The 18338-nt window shown below is 40.4% G+C and overlaps 1 protein-coding gene across 29 annotated transcripts in view; it reads left to right on the top strand.

Moving 5' to 3' along the window:
* The window catches only part of NRXN1 (neurexin 1), a 1284195-nt gene that overhangs the window by 1236178 nt on the left and 29679 nt on the right, over window positions 1–18338 (top strand). The window lies entirely within an intron of this gene.

Raw genomic sequence — 18338 nt, 5'->3', positions numbered from 1 at the left:
AGCCACGAGGAAATAGGTCAAAATAGAGCACGATGTGTTGTACATTTTTTTTGTGGGGAAAGAAAGGACCCCCCCCCCCCCCAAATTATTGATTTAATTTGCATCATATCAAATTTTAGATAGAAAAAGCCCTGCATTTTGGATACAATTTATTAATCAGCTCTGTACCAAACAGGGCATTTCGAACATTCCCAATTTTTGTGTTTTGTAGGTTTAATTTATGAGACAAAGAAAATGGTTTTGTTAGGACCCGTTACCTTTATTTATGATCAGGATCAGTTCTGCGGGGTTTGCAACTTGGAATCCCTAAGCAGCCGAGCCACCGAACAGTGGAGAAGGTCACGGTGTCAGTGAGACAAAACGGTGTCTTCTTATCTTGTTAGTGGTTTCATTGTTCATTGTATTTTGGCTTTGATTTAATGACTACGATGAAATACTTCCGTTTCCTGCCCTGCATTGTAGGAGAAAAGGGTGGAAGGATCCTCCAGCACTTATGAGACTGTTCAGTTATTAGACTGTTAGAAAGGTTGCTTCTTTTTTGAGCATGCCTAAATAATTACCATGCTTCTTGAAAAATATGTCCATTTTGAATGGAGAAATGTGAAAATCAGTGGGAATTCTTTTACAGTTATTCATATCAGAGTGCAGTCCTGGACCTGCAGCAAAGGTCAACATGTTTATTGCTGGGTTCACGGATACAATGGCTCTTAGAGCAGCCATGATGGGGACATTGGCCACCTCAGATACGATAATGAATGGCTGGACTTATGCATTTGCATAAACAAACAAGTAGGCAAACAGTATTTTATGGTCTCTGGTTGAAGTAAGTGACAGATACAGTTATTTCCAAACCTTTCAAGGGACAATGAATGGCAAGCATTGTGTGACAAGTGATTTGAACTTGCATATATGAACTCGGTTGAATGCTTGCGAGCTGAGATAAAACTCATACACATTCTTGCAAACCATTGCTATGGCAACATACTTAAAATTTCCAAGGTCTGTCTCCTGTGGGTTTGCACCTGCAGTTAGCTTATTGTGAAACAAAAAAGAAGGTTTTCCAACTCGAAAATGCTTTGGAATGGCTCGGTCTATGTTTGTAATAAAGTGGAGTTAGAAAGTTGAAAAGCAAAATAGAATATTCAGAGGAAAAGTACATTTACATTCTTCAGTATGTATCCTGTGGTGTTTTTTAAATTCCCCCCACCTCTCGTGTTGTAGTCAAGGGCAAATGCCAGTAGAGTTCCTGTTGTGATTGTTAGGGTAGTGGATGTCTGCCCACATTAATGAGAACATCTTGCCTCCTGACATAGCAGAGGTAACATATGGGCCGTATCTTGTATATTAATAGTGAAGGGGATAATAACCATGTAGTGTTTATTATTTACCAGATCTAAGGTTAAGCAATCCATCGATCATGATTTTCTTAATTCTTACAGCTACCCTGCAGAGACTGGTATTATGACACCCTTTCAGTTTTCCATATGAGAGGTTAAATGGATCTTTCAATTTCTAAAAGCTCTGAGTGGTAGAATCTAGGGGTTCTGTGTGAGTTCAGTGCCTTCAATTCCAAAAGCTCCAGGTGATGGAACCTAGTTGTAAACACCAGTTCTCTGGAGAACGATGTAAAAGGTCATGCAACCAGAAGCTCGGTCCACCAAGTAAACAGTTGGCCTAACCAAACTCGTAACCTGGGAGTAAATTATGACTCATTGGAGCCACTCCATAGGGTTCCCCAGCCTGTAAATCTCCACAAAACCAGACAGCTTCATTTTTTCTCCTACTGAACGACTTTCGCACTTAAACTTGCATCCTTTTGCTTAGCAGCCGATGCTTAGTCCACTGTGCCACCAGGGCTCCTAGTTGGCCCTAGGAAAATACAAGAGAGATTACCAGGGAGAGCATTTCTATCTCTTCTTGCTGCAAGCCACCAGTATATGAAACCAACGGACTGGCTCTCTGGGTTGACCAAATGACTTATAAAATGTTGGTGGTTCAAACCACCCAATAACACTCAGATGAAAGGCCTGGCAGCCAGCTTCCATCGAGATTGTAGGCAAGAACTCCCTAGAGAACTCGGTTTTACTCTGAGCTCTTAGAGTCACCGAGAGTCAGAATCAACGCGAAATAGTTTGAAGTAATTGTATTTGACTTTGTGTTTTCTGGACAAACAACTAGATCCCTGCATGGCAGTATCGGGTTCAACCTAGATGTCCTAGGGCACATCCCCGTCATTTTAGCAGTAAGTTGGTAATGACAACTGTGGTGTCCATGTGGCAATCGTTCGTGTCCTTATCCCTTCCTGCAAACAATACAAGAGGCTTTGTTTCTATTCAACTAGATCTCGGGAAGTAGAAATGGAGGTATTTGGAATGTTGCTCCACTAGGTTTACTTAGACCCACAGAAATCAGAAAAGCTTAGTGGTAAATTAGCATAGTAAAAATCTTACTGGGAGTACCGCAAATAAAGACACAGCTCTCACGAGGAGCCGTGCACCTTAAGGAAACTAATTGTTCTGGTGTCTTGGAAGCCATAAGCTTTGACTAGATGCTCCAAAGCATCGGGATGTTCTTATTGGAGGACTCTCTTGGCCCTTTCTCATACAGGCAATTTATCCCATCTCAACATAGATACTGAAATGTGGCTATCTGGATTCCTAGCTCACGGAGTTTATAAAGCCTAATCAGGGTACACAGGAGAGAAATTAGTAAGAACTATGCATGATCTACACATAGGCCAAAACGTTCGGAACATCCTGGGAACAGTTGGAGGAGGGAGAGTGACTGTCCTTTTCTAAAATCTGAGCTTAGCACCTTGTTGCAGGCGTTGATGCTCAGAACAATGTCATTGAGTCATCAAAAAGCATGTCCTGTGTCCCTCTTGTTTAAAAGGCTACATTGAGAAAACGTGTTGTAAAGGCCATGCCGTCAAGTGCTCTCGTGATGCCAAGGGTCAGCTTTTTATAATGAGAAGCCTCGCTCCTGTCCTTAATCGGCTAATGTCTCCAGAGGCAGCCTCAAGAGAAAAGAACAGGGATTTGGGAAGGAAAGGGCTCCTCCAGGTGAGAGAGGCATCAAAGCCACGAGGAAATAGGTCAAAATAGAGCACGATATGTTGTACATTCAAAGCCACACCAAAGAAATCGAACTCACTGCCTCTTTTTTTCCTGCGGAGCAGCTGGTGGTTAAAACTACTGACTGGTTAACAGCGCCATGCATAAGGGCTCTGCCACGAGCGCTTCTTATAGCAAACATCCAGGGCAGAGAAACAAGCTATTTTCCCTCCTCCCTGGTGGGAAAGGTCGCTGTAGGACAGAGTAAAACTGCCCCCGCTGGTAACTCTTTATAGGAGTAGAAAGCCTCTTCTTTCTCCCACACAGCAGCTGGTGGTTTCAAACTGCCAGCCTTGTGGTTAGTAGCTCAATGCAGAACCCACTACACTACCAGGAGGGAAGAGGGAAGAAAGAACCTATAGCCAAGAGAGGATGTGGTTAATCATTAGAGTGGATTTTAGCATGGCCCTTATTTAATCACGATTCTTTAATGTTAAAAATATAGGTGGCTGAAGGAGTCAGTAGGCCATGATGTTAATGAAATAGAGCACGCAAATACCTGTGTGCACAGAATTCCATAATGGATGTCTTCTAATGAAATGTGTGTGCAGCCAAAGGAAGCCTCACTAATGAAGCCCCTAGTTCTCCGTTGAAGACAATTAACGTCCCTCTCTGCATGCTCTGTCCTCTTGAATGGACTCTATAGGGCTTGCTGAGGAATCTCCGGTCTGGCAACTCTGGATCAGTCTGCCTTCCTCAGGATGTCTCCAAGGACTTTCTGAAAAGGCCCAAGACCATGGAGGGCAATATAAAAGCAACCAAACCCTTCCAACTCATGGCAGCTTCCTTGGACAGGGTTTATGGAACTGCCCCCTGTGGGTTCAGAAGGGGGACACAAAGCATCTTGTTTCTCCGGAGGAGCAACTAACAACTGGTGGGTTGGAACTGCTGACCTTGAGGTTTGCAGTGCAACTTGTAACCCACTAAGCCACCCTGAGTTCTTTAGGCAAGATAGATGCAGGAGAGTCACTAGCAGAAACTTAGGAAAAGTAGCAAATTAGTCTTTCTCGCATTTCCTCTCTAGAAATAGCACTGGAAGGATAGAATGAATGGAGAGTCAAGTGCCCAGACCCCTCCTGATCTGGTCCTGAATGGTGTGCAGATTTAAGACAGAGCACATGACTGTGCCAGCTGGGGGTCCCTGTCCACACTGCTGGCAGCCAAAGCGGATCACTCCAAATGCTGACACAAATATCTTTGATGATTGTCATTACATCAAGTCACTAGGGAGAAGAGAGGAGAGACGCCTTGGCTTTTCAGTAGACTGGCAATGCTGTGATTCTTTTTGGAAGTGGTTTGTTGTTGTTTAAATCGTTTTATTAAGGGCTCATAAAACTCTTATCACAATCCATACATACATCCATTGTGTAAAGCACTTTTGTACATTCATTGCCCTCATCATTTTCAAAGCATTTGCTCTCCATCTAAGCCCCTGGCATCAGCTCCTCATTTTTACTCTTCCCTCCCCACACTCCTCTCCCTCATGAGTTGTTGTTTTTTAAGATGTGAAATGTGCTCTCTTTATGAAATGCTTAAACATGGAGCTATGTGTTCAAGACAAGATGACAGTTTCTCTAAAGCTCCAGGGGAGCTGGTGCTAGGAATGAACTTCACTGCCATCTTCCAGTGAGAGCCCTGTGTTTTGTAACAAGACCCACAGTCACATGCCCGCTGTGCTAGGAAATGTGCCTATCTAGCTGTAGGTAATTTGATACCAGTAAGAGCCCTGGAAAATGAGTATCAGTCACATAATTTCAAAGAGGAACAAAAGAAGTTAAGAAAATTGCAAGGTTGCATAACATATAAATGGAAGCGCTGGTGTTTAATCCAAGGTCTTTCCAGCTTCAAGACCACACCCCTCCCATGCTCCAGGGCACAAGAGCAACTTTCTTCTCATTCAGAACCTTTATTTACCACACACTTGAACTTCCCCTTTCCAATTCACCACTGGGAGTCTGGCTACTTAGAATGTGTCTGAATTTCACCAGTCCTAATCCACCACTCTTAGGAATCATCCCAGAATATTTAAAGGCTGTCGAATTTTCTCTACCTGTGAATGTGTGATTAGCAGCCCAAGGCTTAACCACTATAGGATCAAAATTCTAAACCATTCAAATACAACCAACTAATTTTCATAGGGCACCTTACTTGTGCTAGGGAAGCAAAAAGACCATCTCTTATATCTCACATCTCTTCTCCTGGAAAATCTCCCAGGTGTCTTTGATCTCTGAAATGATACATTATAAGAATAACTGGAAGAGAATCTCTAATTCAGCTTACTAATTTTATAGGTATGTAACTGGATTCAAGGTAGTCAAGTACACTGACTAAAGTAAAATAATAGTAATTCTTTGGACCTTGCCTTCTTGCCATGTGAGATCCTTCCCAGGTGTATGGCACCACTGAGCGCTGAATATCACTGATGAAGTAACACAAAATAAAAGCAAAGGTTGCGGGCAGGGGGGAGCAGAGGGGGAGAAAGGAAATATCGGCAAATATTTGAAATTGAACAGTGATGGTTTAGGCCAATGTTATGACATTTTCTATATGCTGATTGATTAAGAATTAGAAAACAAAACTACTTTCAATCGATCCTTCAAATTTAGGGGGGGCATGTACTATTCACAAATGCTTCAATATTATTTAACGTAATAAAGGGATTTATAATATTGAGGAATGTATACTCTTAACTTGGTTATATTTTTCTTATTAAACTGTCTCAAATGACTTCTATCTCACTGAACAGTTATTTGTTCATTGACTCCTCCGTGCTGCATACTATGCCAGGCATTTGGGATACAGGTCCTTGGGATCAAGTGCCTTGAATATAGGATGTAAATGTGCAATAACTGTTTAAAAGTGAATTAATATACCCAAGTATAGATGCTGCTTTCAATTTCAAGAGAATCTGGGCTCCATAATCCCCTGCCGTATTGCTGTAGTAAGCATTTGTCAGGAGCAAATCATGCCTCCTTATTTAGCGAACATATTATCCACAATCCAAATTATTGTGGATAAGTGAATGAATGAGTGGTGGCATGGGAGAACCAATAGATGCTATACATTTTACAAGCGCATCCTGCCCCACATGTGTTGCTTGGTCTTTATTTGATGAGTGATTTCAGCCATCCCGCCTCTTGATGTCATTTATTCCAGGAGGAAGATTCATTTTCATCTTTATTAATCTTAGTTTATAAAGGAAAGCATCATAAAGGTAAAGTTTCCATACCATTCAGTAAAAGTACTTGCATGTAGAACTATTACGATACAGTTCAGGAGAGACAGGAAAAGTTGGAGAAATAAAACATAACAAAAAGAAGGAAAGAAAGAAAAACTCAATGATCTTCACCTGGTTTTCTCAGTCTTCTCCAGAAAGTAGGCGATATCACACTGCTTTCCAAAGGACAGAAATGCTTCACAAAAGCAAGCAGACCAACTTCTTGCAAGACATTTTTAGCTGTGCCCTCCTTCTAAGCTTCAGTCACCCTCCCTTTTCACTTAAAAATCATGTCACTTTTTGCTATTTCTCCACCATAAATTTCCAGCCATGGGATATGATGTAGAAACCGGTTAGAAAGTTTCAGTGTCACTTCTAGGGATGTTAGAAGACAGGTAGAATCTTTGAAACAGTGTGATTTGCCACAAGTCCCCTCTCCCACTCTTAGGAATGGTATTCCTGGAAAAGAACCTAAGCATGTTCACTCCTCTGAGAGTTAATGAGCACTGACACGTGAGCGTATGTGGCACACGCAGGACCAGATGATGCAAATACGGAGAAAGTGATCATCAGGAATGAGCTTGTTTAAAATGTAGTCATTGCAGTAAATTCAAGTCTTATGTGTAATATTTTCACATGTATCATGCCAAGACGAATTCTTCATTCGTAACTATATTAATTCACAATCTTATTTTTTTCACGATTATCATTTTTAAAATGCTGATATCTAAATTACAGTTGTATATTGAAGATAAGCCAGGTTTTCTAAGGGGCTGGAGACACTTTTAGTCACCTCTGTTGCACTCCTGTGGTAGATGCCCTGGGGCATACAATGAGCCATCACTCACAGAAGTCGATGGTATAAAAGGTATGCGTGTGCGATTCTCAAGGAAAGGCACAAAGAAAATATTTCTCCAGGTCTGATGAGAGTTATTAACATGCTTATTAAGCCATATAGAAGTCACGCCCACAGAGAGAGGCATGTTACACCTCAAATACAACCACCCCGGTACAGAGCGTTGAGCTGCGTGACTCCCTCTTAGAGATCAGCCCTCTCGCTCACTCCTTTAATTAGCAGTTTTGCTAAGTGATTTGTTTTTCCTGGTTATCTGCTCATTTATATACTCTAGACATAATAGGGCATGAATTAGCAGTAAACTCAGGATGCAGAGAAAAAATAAATCAGGTTATTACCATACGAAATCCCCAGGGACGTGAATGAGGACGAGAACTCAGAGACAGCGAGCTGAGGATTGTGCACCAGCTCTGCAGGAGATCCAGGCTGGAGGAAAGACCTTCCAGGTGTCAAGCACTGGCTCTGCCCATTCTGTTGGTTATCAGTGAGATTTGCATATATGATAGTCTTCACGAGCAAGGCAAAAACAAATTGAATTCTGAAGTTAAAGAAGCTTCTCGAGGACCTAATGTCGGGGGTTTAAATGGAGAGAACATGTTTTGAGAAACGATGTACAAATGCGCTTTACACAATTGATGTGTGTATGGATTGGGATAACAGTTGTGTGAGCCCCTAATAAAATGTTAAAAAAGAGAAAAAAAAAAAAAGAAGCTTCTCAAGGCTCACTCATTTATGTGAGAAGTGATGCAATCCTATTCCAACTCCATGGACAAGAGGATTTCAAGATGTGAAAATGAAATTTCTTTGGTGAAGTGTGCATTTGGAGACCCTCTTTAAACACTCCCCCAAATTGTTTCTTTTAACGTCACACCAGAAGCAGAAACATTTCTTTTTTTCTGGTAATACCAGCTTAGATAAACACTGCACTGTCACATTTTCATGAGCTCTTTCCAAAGAGCTTTCACACGAATACAGTGGGAGTCCCACAACATTCCTGTCAGATAAAGACGTTATTATGACTCATGTATACAAATGATTACATGGATATACATGTGGATACAATTGACCTTTGAATAATGCAGGGGTGTGGAGGAGGGACACCAACCCCACCCACATGCAATTGAAAATCCACATATAACTTTTGACTCCCCAAATATTTAACTATGAATAGCCTACTAGTAGCATAGTGGGTTATATATTGGTCTGCTAAGCACAAGGTAAGCAGTTCGAACACACCTGCCTCTCTGCTGGGGGAAAATGAGACTCTTTGCTGCTGTAAAGACTTACGGTTTGAGGGAACCCTAGAGGACAGTTCGATTGTGTCTGACACAGTTGCTATGGCTCCAAGTCATGATGGTATTTGGGCAAGAGCCTGCTGTTGACCACTTCTTTGGAGAAAGATGTACTTCCTACTCCTGTAGTCGGGTACAAGGAAACCTGCTAGCGCAGGGTTTGTGTGTTTTGTCGGACTGCTGACTACAGGTCAGCAGGTCACAGCCACCAGATGAGCCTTTCTGCTCCTGTCCAGGGTTACAGTCTTGGATGCACAGGGGTAGTTCTGTGGTGTTTGCTTGTTTGTTTGTTTGTTTGTTTGTTTGTTAGGGTCATTAAGAGCCCGAAACCACTCGTCACTGAGTGCATGAGTGGACAGTATGATGTACTGCACCTATTGAGAGCTGGAATTTTCAATATGAAGAACACAGATAGTTTGCAAAAAGTGCAACATGGTTGAGCCTGCTGACATACCTGCATTTCTGGCTTTTGGACGATAGTTCTCATGCTGAATGTATTTATCTTGAACTGGAAAGCAATGCGGCTGCATACCTCAGTCTGCGGAGCATATACAGCAATTCTACTTTCTTCTCATCTTGCAACTCTTCCAAAGGGACACTTTGTGTGGCTCCCATGGTGTTATTCAGGATTATGCAAGCCGCACAAAACGTGGAAAATGCAGGGTGACCACTGCAGTGGACCATTTACTGCAGGGACAGATTGCTCACAGAGAGGTGGTTGGCGTCATACAACATTCAAAAACATCTGCAGTCCACATACAGTGGACAGTTGTTGTTCAAAAACCAGCTGTCTACACAGTCCCATGTGTAGTACATATATGATTACATGAGAACAACACAGTAATCAAGCTTAAATAATGGCATACAGCTTCTGAAAGGCAGAACCGATTGTTGAATTTTGGGCAAGTATATTACTTTTCATGATTGACTAACAAATTAGAAATTAAAGTGAGGTGGTGAAAAGTACATTTTAAATATACGTACTAACCAGTATATGTACCGTAAGAAATAGTTAGCTTCAAATTCTAGCTCAACTGCAAACAGAAAGCATGAAATTTCCTTCATAAATAAAGAAAACAATATTATGACATTTGCCTCTGACAAGGTTTACCCTCATTTTCTGATGGTAACACTGGTGGAGGTGCCTCCCATGGGTTGACTTAGCTTTGTGAGTGTAGTATAAAACTTTGCATATATTCAAATTACAGATTGAAAAATTCTGAAAACAAACTCTTAGGTAATTAGATCATCCCCAATGTCAACATTACTCAGTTTTCTTCTCTGCGCCATACTCCGATGCTGTGTAAAATAGTCCTTGGTAGGCGAAAGCTCCATCAAGGTCATATTGGAAATTTCAAACCCAGTGACAGAAAGAAATGGACCAAATAGTAGGTACGGATGGTCCTTTCTAGACCTTTGATTTTGAATGTCTAAATCTGGTGCCATCATGCAAATGAGACTGCCTTAATCACTGAGGGCATGTTTAGATTGCTTCTGCAGAAAAAGCCAGAATTAGGATTAAATGGCCGCTTTCACTTGCCCCCCAAGATGTATTAATTTGACTAACTCCTAATGATAGTTGTGTGAAAGGACCAAGATGGATATCTCATTACCTTCTGTGCTGTGAAAACATTGCTTAATAAGAGAGACCATGGAAGTTGGGTGGATTTTTATCAGTAGCTTAATGAGAAGAAAGATAAATTGTTCATTTGGTTAATTTTGTAGCTAGAATGGTGTGCAACATTATACACCAGAAAAAAACATGGCCAGGATAAGATACATTGTTTTTTTCTGCGCCTCCCCAACTACCTCCACCAATTTAGTCATTCCATTATGTACAGACACTTAAAGAAAGAATCTTAAAGGCTTTGTAAAACTCATGTAGGAAACAATTGCCGCAAGTAAATAAGGAATATTTAAAAACCACCGCCATGAAGTAAATCTTTGATCTATAAACCTGTTGAGACAACAGGAGACCAAGAGTTTCTGGGGTGTTGAGTGGGGGAGGGCAAGGGGGCGCTGATACCCAGGAGTCCAAGAAGGAAGAAAAGGTTTGGAAACCGATCGTGGTAGCAATTGTACAACACTGCTGCACTCACCAATCATGGTGCAGCTTTCTTCTGCTTCCTCAGACACCTAAACTTTGTTCGTGTGTTTTCCAAAAATTGAATTCAATTTCCAAAAATTGAAATGGCTTTGAAGGGATATGAATGGATGGCTAGAAGTCATCTGACATGAGACAGCTACAGTCCTCTAAGTACTCACCCAATCTCTTTCTTGTGAGAAATCTCTAGCATGGGTGACAGTCTTCACGCCGGGTACTCGTATGTAGGTGTATCTGCATGTGTGCAGACCTGGAGATGGATAGAGGAGCGGTGTCTCAGCCTAAACACCGGAAATAGGTGTTTCCTGATGGTCTTAGGAGACCCCTGTGAAAGGGTCCCTCGACCCCCAGATTGAGAACCACTGACTTGGATTAGTGCCTACTAAGCTAAGACTGGTACAAGAAGATGAACAACTGGTGGACTCAAAACATGATTCCAGTCCTAAATGTGTGACAGGACATTGATGAAAGCTCAGGCTCCGGAGGTCTGTTAGTCAAAACTGGTGCTTTGCAACCATGAAGCCAATTTGAAAGATAGCACCTCATGATCAGTAAGGAGATTCAGTTCAACCTGTGTGACTAGCAGCGTCCTCAAACTATGGCCCGCGGGCCACATGCGGCCTGCCGAGGACAGTTATCCGGCCTGCCGGGTGTTTTTGCCCCGTTTTGTTTTTTTACTTCAAAATAAGATATGTGCAGTGTGCATAGGAATTTGTTCATAGTTGTTTTGTTTGTTTTTTTAACTATAGTCTGGCCCTCCAATGGGTTGGAGCGACAGTGAACTGATCCACTGTTTAAAAAGTTTGAGGACCCCTGATAGTCCATTTACTCACAAGAGTTGGAACAGAGGTGCATATTGACATACCTAGATATCTCAATGTACATTTCTCTACATCTGTCAGCATATATGTAATTTGGGAATGGTCAAATCTATTTCCAAAAATACTTTGTCCAAATAGAAAACATAGAGTAAATACAGGGAGAACACCTGCTGCTTGTCTATTTTCCTTTCAGTTTCTCCCCTACTACGATCAGCTCTGTAGACGTCTTATGCCACCACCTTCTAAAGATATGAGAGTCCAATGGCAGAGATCATTCTGATAGCTTTTTGAAAGTTTACAGAATCTACAAGTTTTCTTCTCCCTTTTTTGGTTGTAAAGCTCTCTTACACTGCTTTGGTTAAAGATGTAAATTTAAAATGAGTATACAAGTTATCTGTAACTCTAAGTGCAAACAAAAGTGACATTTGCCTTCTTGAACATAAATTTAATTTTAAGTTTTCTAATACCAACATGGTTTTGTGTAAGGGTACCATTTTGCATAATTTTGCTAAAATATTGGTCTTTATTGAGTAAGCAGAAATCCAGGATTGCTCTTTTCCCCATAAACTTCTTTAAATTCATTTGTCTGCAGTGTAATTTCTACATCCCCATCTCGCCTTTTGAGTTTTTCCTGTAAGAGCAGCCAGTATGGAATGCTCGTGAAACCGACTGTCAGAATGAGTAAGATAGGGTGGTCTCTTTACTGTGGTGGAGTCTTTTTCTATCAAAGCGACTTTCCCTGTTCTGGAACCATTACATACATTTTAAACAGCTAAGAAATTTTTGAAGAAAATGGAATAGCTTTCAAGTTTCTCTGTTCCCCAAGCAGACAGCTGATTTATGGTCACTTTTTATAATAGCCTGAAGCATCAATTGGGTAAGAACATTAAAGAAATGTGAAAGCTGGCTGTTTTTCATGTATAGTTCAGCTTTACCTTAAATAGCCATATCCCAATGTTTAAACATTCAAATTGGGTAAATGGATACACAGGAAAAAAAAAAAATATATATATATAGCAGGCATTTAGCTATAGTCCGCAACATAATAGCACAGTACCTACACTCTGCATTGGAATGTTGTTTGTGAATATTAAATGAAGTAGTAGATATAGTAGAAATATAAGCAATTTGAATAGAATTGATTGTTGGTATTTGTATTCATGAGTAATTTGCTCATATGTTGTAGAATAGAGTATGTACAATAAATTATTTCCAGGTAGGAACCACATTTTATGCCTTGAATTGCTGCGACCATATTTTATGTCCAAAAGGAAATTCTATATAGAAAAGGTGCTTTGCATTTTCTGTTGACTAATTAGTCTTTCCTGCCTTTGTTAGTCATTTGCTGCACTAATGTACATCTTCCACATAATGAATCTCAATTTCTGGGTTTTTATTTTTATTAGATGAGTGACCATTGAAATACCATCTTCAGATGACTTTACTACTAGGGGAAAAAGAAACAAATAACTCAAAGCTTGGTTAGGATAATGAGCTCTCTAGGGGATCTGGTAGTCACTAGATTGCTTTTGCACCTTTAACGTGATTGTTAATTCCCTAAATTTGCCAGTTGGGTCTATGTCTGTGTTGAGTGATTTGTGAGCCTGATTCCTCATCCTAGCTAATCCCCACTTCCTCACTCCCTGTAAATTCACATAAGGATAAGTCCTTGGTAGGGAGATGATTAGACTCAACCCTGAATGACAGACAGACAACATTGTGTCCCAGAGCAGCTTCACACACATAAATTTCCAACAGCGGCCAGCGTTCCTCCATTAAACAAACAGGTCACATCTCAATGCATGGCACCACACTTAACGCTTCTAAGATGTGTCAGTCAACTCAGTCTGGGTATCCATCACTGCGGTGACAGAGCACACTGTCATTAAGTAGATTCCCACTCCTGGTCACCTGATGGGACACCTCACAACTGCTCCTTGGGGTTTCTGAGAATTTAATCTTTATGGGAGTGGAAAGCCTATCTTTCAGTCTCAGTGAAAGATCGGGCCAAATAATCTCAAGTAAGCATTTTGGTGTTGTTGTTTTTTTCTTTAAAAAAAATGTGTTTGTGTAAAAATCACAGCAGGTGAAACATCTTCAGTAAATTTCACTCTTGAACATGGCAGAGAGAGAAAAACAACAAACCTCTTTGTGAATGAAAGATAAAAATACATCAGGGTCTTTCTATCTTTGAATCCACCAAATGATATCTTATTAGGAATCCTAAATATCAAGGAATTGACTTAACATCTTACTGTACATTAACAACATCCTGTGTTATCATCTCTACACCCCCTACATCATGTTGGTGTTCACCCACATGGATCAAATTTCTTGAATTCCACCCAGGTCATTTTCCACCTCAATCTTTGAGACTTCAATATCTTTCATAGACATTTTCAATAAGAACAGATCACTTTCCATGTGCACACACACAGGCCGCTCTGAGTTAGGAAGGGTCAGCGTGGCACTTTGACCTGCGAGTGATCAAACAAAACACAGATACACTTATCTCAGTGGACTGCAATGTAACGCTGATGCCTTTGCCTGCTCACCACTTTGTTTCTTTCTGCAGCATGGTCCCTTTCTGACAAAGGTTATAAACATCAGGGGAAAATATACATATTAAAAAATCCAAGAGTTTAATGTAGTAGAGTTGAGTTTCTCTCTACCACTTACTCAAAAGAAAGTCAGAGAGACAATCCCAAATAGAATGAATTAAATTTAAATTACACAGTTTGGGCCAGAAAATTGTTAAATCAGCCTCCAAATGAAATTTGCTGCTTCTTTTTTCCCCTCCTACTTTTGAGTTACTTTCCCTCCCACATTTGAGTTCACTTCCAGAAATGATGCCATGATTTCCGCCAAGGAAGGCAGCTATTGATTTTGAAACCTTTCCGTCTCAAAACTCTTTTAGGTTTTTAATTTCTGGAGGAAATGTTCATTGATGAAGGTAAACACGGCAAACGCAGATATATATTCACCTCATCAGTAAAAGTCCATTAAAAACTAAAAAAAAAAAAAGCAAGAGTCAGGTCTATATAGCAATTTATGTCTACGTCAAGAGGTGTGTCAACCCAAGCCCACTGGCATCAAGTCAACCCTGACTCCTGGCAACCCTGCAGGCAGCCGAGGAGGGAGAGCTGCCCCCTGGGGTGTGCCAGGCTGTCAATGTTTATGGTCATGGACTTGCTCCTCTCTCTCCCAGAGAAAGAGCTCTGGGAGGTACTATGATGTGACATCTTCTGTTTTTCTAGATGCTGTGTTCTGTGAAAGCTAACACTGAAAACAAATCTCATACATTCTCTGTGCTGTGGAATTTTTCCAAATTCTTTTAAATTTGGAAGTAGGTCGCAATTTAAAGCAAAACTGTAACTTGCATAAACACAGACAAGACACACATTTTAAGCCCATGCATTTTATTTAAGAAATAGCCTTCATTATTGATCTTTGTGGTTTATCCTTGAATTCCTAATGTGTAGGCAGTAAGAAATGAGCGTTTTCACCTAAAAGATTTCCAATGTAGCTATTGTGTTTTTATAGAAATACTGACATGGGACCTAAGATGGAGAATAATTTACAATGAGATTTTCAGTGTAATATCTAAAAGTATAATATCAGTAAAGTGCAACACCATCAAATAAATCAGACTGGCATAGGTGAAATAATAATAATGGAAAGATTGATAATATTGAAACTTTTATTAGTATGTATAGTGTGGTCCTGTTCTAAGTATTCTTCAGGGAGTAATTTGTGTCTTGCAATAGGTACTATAAAGTTCTCCATTTTCTCCAAATGAAAAAGAGTGAAGCACAGATTCGTTTTCAAAGTTAGTTCACTGTAAGACTTCGTAACCTCGGCACTATTACCATTTTGTGCCAGATAATTGCTTGTATAGATGCACAGGGAACTGCCCTGTGCATTATAGAAAGCTTAGCGATCCCCGTGCTCTACCAATTAAATGCCATTAGTCCTATCTACCTTCCAACCCAATTGTGACAACCTATGAAGTCCGTAAATCAACCAACTTGTTGCCACCTTTTCAACAGCAAGTAATGGAGCCCTGGTGGTGTACTGGTTACCTGTTGGGCTGTGATCCAAATGCTCAACAGTTTGAAACCAACAGCAGCTCCAAAGGAGAAAGACGGGGTTTTCTAAGTCTTGGAAACTCACAGGAAGTCGCTATTAGTCAGCAATGACTCGATGGGAGAGAGTTTGGTTTGGCTGGGAAGTTATAGAGAGATCGTTCCAAACACAGTGAAGTCAATTCCAACTCATAGCAACGTACCTGGGTCAAAGCATGCCGTATTTTTCTCTTCTATACCTGCTCCATCACATCTTTAGTAGCTAGTGTGTGTGTGTGTGTGTGTGTGAGTGATACGATACTATCTGACATTTCTTCCAAGGCAAATTTGGCTAGACTCTAACCCAGTGTATTAAACATCTGCGCCGCCTAAGGACTGCAAAGCATGTGCAGACTCTGAGAGTCAGGGAAACACTGGTTTCAATGAATTGAAAACATTCTCCTCCCTCTACTAAAAACATAACAATGGCGGCAACTGGAGTAACAGCATGTATGGATTTTACCTGGACATATAAAGTTCCTCAAGGAAAATTACTAATGTTCTTATTATTTTGGCATTCCTTTTAAGGAAAGGCTACTATGGTCCAGATTAAAAGTAATTTCTACTGAAATTGGCTCTAGAAATGAACAAAACAGATTATCTGCTCTGGGGCAGATTGGAACAACTGAGCTGCGAGGCTACATAAGCCAATATTCTGTTACTATCAAGTCATTTGGGGTATTCAACTCTCAGAGGCTCACTCCAAAAGGAGCATGGGGCTTTGTCTCTTAACTCGCATGTTGGTTGCCCATATTGGTCACTGACATTCCCCGTTACTCTAGGAGAACAGGCACTTTGCTTTTTCCAAATACCCAAGTACCACCAACAAAGTAAGTGCATCCAGAAAGTCTCCCCAGCTGAATTAAAAGAAGAGCACGGGAAACCCTCTCAGGCACCCTTTAAATGCTTGCACTAAAGTAAGGTTAGAGTTTGAAGCATTAGCATCTGAATAAATTCTGTATTGGTAAATTATTGAAGAATTCACTTAAAAGATTTTCAAGCCTAACTTTTGTCACCAACATACATCATTCCATGTCTCCATTTTGCAAAGTGCCACAATTTTCTTCAATTTTGTTCACACTTTAAGCTTTGTTATATTAGATGATATGTGGCAAATTGGAACTTCGGTGAAGATAACTCATGTATTTCAGCTTTCTCATTAATCGAGGAGCTATAGTAGTTTAACTCTACTTTTAAATGAGGATTACACCTATGCTGCACTTTTGAGTATTGGTTGAACATTCGTAATGTCCTTAATTCTTACCAGATGTAACAAAACGTCTTTCTTCTTGTACCTGGGCGAGTCTCTGTGCTGCTTTCTCTCACTCCATCGCGTTCATGGCCACTCACAGTGACTCGGTAGGGCCTGGTGGACTTGCCCATGTGGGTTTCCGAGACTGTAACTCTGTAGAGAAGGAGAAAGCCTGGTCTTTCTCCAGCAGAACAAGCAGCAGCAGGGGTTTCAACTGCTGATCTTGTGGCTCGCCACTCAATTCATAACCACTACATCCCTGTGCCACCTTAGCATTAGTCAAATCTAACGTCCACCTTCACAGTGCTCATGCACTGCCTCGACTGAATTGACTGCTGCTTGCAAATGGCAGCAGAAAACCACCTTTTGTGCTTGTAAGTGAGTTGATTGTGTGACTACCTGCGAGGAGTTACACACTCTGGTTTTTATTGCAGAGATCATTATCTTTGTTTTTTCTTTTTGCTAACTGCAGTGAAGCAATTTGAATGGCACAGAAACTGTCACTTCTCTCTCACATTCACTGTACTTTGTCACCCATGCCCCTACACTTTTCACTTACTGTAAAGTTTTAATGATGTAAAGGACAGGTGGAAATAATGTGTTATAGAAACTTGACTAAAATGAGATTCTTGTGTGGAGGCTTAACGCAATCAGTTAAAAGATTTAAACCAGTGGTTCCCTGGCCTTCAGTGAATTGTATTTACTTCCTTTTTTGCATCATGGAAACATGTCTGATGCTTATCCTGATACGTGAAAAGCAATATTGGAAAGATTCACAAAACTATATCTGGTTATAATATAAAAGGTAATTATGGTTGTTCTGCTTTTAGGAAGACAGCACAAGTACTTCATAAAGCCTACTGGTGCATACATTGTAGCACTCCAGGGCTGTAATAAATTTCACATCCTCTGTTTCTGCCTCGTTGTTTTAAATCTCCATATACGACTGTGTCCGTTTGGCTTCTCTGTGCGGTGGAATAAAAATTCCTACAGTGTGCCTATCATAGTCCTCTGTCCTCAAGTAAAACCACTTAAATCAAAAATGTCTGGGTCATGAATGAGCTATTACTAAATCTTTGTTTAAGTGAAAATTTAGAAGACTTAGGTATGGTTCCTATCTAATGTCCTTGACGTATTTGCCTTAGTACTTAGTATACGTAGTGTTTAATATGCACACAGTCATAAAATACAATAAAGAAATATTTCCAGAAACATGAAAGCATTTTAAACACAGCATAGACTCTGAATGAGATCCATTCCTGACTTTAACACTTTGTGGCTCTTTCAGAACAAGCGCTCGAGTCCTTTAGTGCGACCGTGAGTCAGAGATGACTCAGTAGCAAGGAATTGAATTGAGAGACTTTATAGGAGTTGGGGGCAGCTTTGTAACTATGACATTTGATAATTTGATAAATTAAATGAAAATTTAGAACAATTAAGTATGGTTCCTATTTAATGTCAAGTGGGTATTTGCCTTAGAATTTAGTATACTTAATGTTTCACATTGTGCATATAATTCTACGTATATACTGTGGTACATGTAATTGTCCATAATGACA

Source organism: Echinops telfairi, unplaced genomic scaffold (genome assembly GCF_000313985.2).
Source record: "Echinops telfairi isolate 266 unplaced genomic scaffold, ASM31398v2 ScPeMD7_7475;HRSCAF=8513, whole genome shotgun sequence".
Classification (NCBI taxonomy): Eukaryota; Metazoa; Chordata; class Mammalia; order Afrosoricida; family Tenrecidae; genus Echinops; species Echinops telfairi.
The sequence above is the reverse complement of the archived record's forward strand: the minus strand, read 5'-3'. Positions and strand labels throughout refer to the sequence as shown.